Below are 2129 nucleotides of genomic sequence, written 5' to 3'. Positions count from 1 at the left end.
GACTCCATAGCTCTCCGTTCTGCTCTTGGTGGCACTATTCATTAGCTATACAACTTTTGGTTGAGCATGAATATTATGTGAGTCTCCATTTCCTTATTTGTCAAATAAAACCAGTCATAACATAGCTCCACAGGGCAATATGGAAGCAATAAATTCACCTTCTAAATGTTTGAAAGCACCTTATAGTAAAGTGGGATAGTATGAAGACTAATTTTGCAATCACATAGAAATAGGTTTCTATGTGAATAATGAAATGTGGCTCTACATCTTCAAAGCTTCATGGCTTTGAATTCCTTATCTAAAATATTGGATAAAATAGATATTTTGCATGGCTATTATGAGTGCTCAGGAGCTTTGGTGGGATGGTGGGTTTTGAAGTGAGCCTCAAGTTCAGAGGTTTGAACCCACCAGTTGCTCCACAGGGAAAGGTGCAACTGTCTGCTCTGGTAAACATTTAAATCTCAGAAACCAAAAGGGATCATTCCACTCTGTTCTATAGGTTCACTATGAGTTGGAATCAACACAATGGCAGTGGGTTTTTTGTTGTTGTTGCTGTTATGTGGGTTAAATGAGGCACTTTAAGGAAAAGACTTGATGGTCAGCAGGGGACTACAGAATAGTAGCTATTACCAATGTTGTTATTTATTTAACGTGTGAATGATATCAAGATCATGGTCCGACTGACCCACAAGTTAGTTCACAGATGTTTTTCTAGAGAAAATTCACACGAGAGCGAAGAGATCACCAAAGCTTTCAAAGTTTGGATTGTATTTCCATTTCTGAAGTGAGGCTAAATCCTACAGGATCAAATTGAAGTAGATTTAACCCACACTTTGAAGTGGTAATACATATGAGAAAGGAACATACTTTGGCATTGTGTTACAGATTTGAAGATGTGTGAATACTAAGTCTACTCCTAGACACACAGCCTAGAGAAATTTCTCTCAATGTCTCAAATGGAGTATGCACAGAGATGATCATAGAACTCTTATTAATGAAAGTGATCAATTGAAACAAATTAAAAAGTTGATAGGTGAATAGAATAACTGGTTTATTCATTCAATTGAATCTATGCAGCATTGAAAATGAATGAACCACATAGATCCATATCAACAGGGAGTGATTCTTTTTCAAGAACACACAGGGCAGTGGATGTAGCCTGGTGCCAGACAGCCCCACCCTGACCTAGAGCAAACGCTCGGGGCGCTCCCCTGGGCTTGAAACTTGTAGTATCAGGTGTGAACATGCTAGTAGTAGTTTGATGATCATGTATGCTACTGCAAACAGGAAAAAAAAGAGAACACACAGGGGAATAAAAACCCAAGTGTTCAGAAGACTATTTAGAGCACAGTTTCTTTTACACAAACTGTGAAAATATATAGTGTTTACCGTGTATATATGGTAGAACTATAAAGAGACCAATGATAATGCGAATCACTGAATTCAGGATAGAAATGGGTTCTGGATAAGTTGTGCGGTGTGAGCGGGCAAGGAGAAAGCAGTCTTCACTGCACTTGCAATATGCCATTTCTTAAGGTAGGTGCTTGGTACTCGGCTGCTTGCTCCTTTGCTGCCTATACTTTGTACGTATCTGAGTTCTTTCATGATGCATTTTGAAAAGCGCGCAGAGATGAGGCTAGACTAGAGGAGAGTAGGGAAGGAATCTTGCCCTCCTGTGTATCCTATCAGGCATTCATGAGGAGTCGTAAGTGCTAAGTACCCAGAGAGACACTGACAGAAGCAATCCTTATGCTTATATTTTCCTTTGAGGAAATCAGGAAGGTATGGGCACTAAGGTGTCTCAGAAAGAGAAAACGAGTTGCAGAGGCTCAACTCAATCTGAATCCAACCAAACCCGTTACCTAATTTCTCTGCCTGCTACCCAGAACTTTCTGATATCTAATCAAGAAGTAATTATATACCCAGAATGTTCTCAACACCCTCCTAATTAAAACCACTATACACAGAACCAAATATCGAATTGACCTTCGGCTGGAGGCAGCAAGGCGGAAGAGGAGAAAAGCTTGTATTAGCAAATGAATGGATGACAAGATAGCATAAGCTTCCCAGGCAAACTGATCTGGCTACCAATTTCCCCTTTGACCCATCACTCTGCAAATGACAACAAT

At 39.9% G+C, this 2129-nt stretch overlaps 1 pseudogene; it reads left to right on the top strand.

The window, feature by feature from the left end:
• Positions 1 to 1141: 1141 nt before the first annotated feature.
• On the top strand, positions 1142 to 1289 carry LOC142435449 (small Cajal body-specific RNA 16; annotated as a pseudogene).
• Positions 1290 to 2129: the final 840 nt, after the last annotated feature.

This window comes from Tenrec ecaudatus, chromosome X (assembly GCF_050624435.1).
Source record: "Tenrec ecaudatus isolate mTenEca1 chromosome X, mTenEca1.hap1, whole genome shotgun sequence".
Taxonomy (NCBI): domain Eukaryota; kingdom Metazoa; phylum Chordata; class Mammalia; order Afrosoricida; family Tenrecidae; genus Tenrec; species Tenrec ecaudatus.
This window is presented reverse-complemented; position numbering and strand designations above follow the sequence as displayed.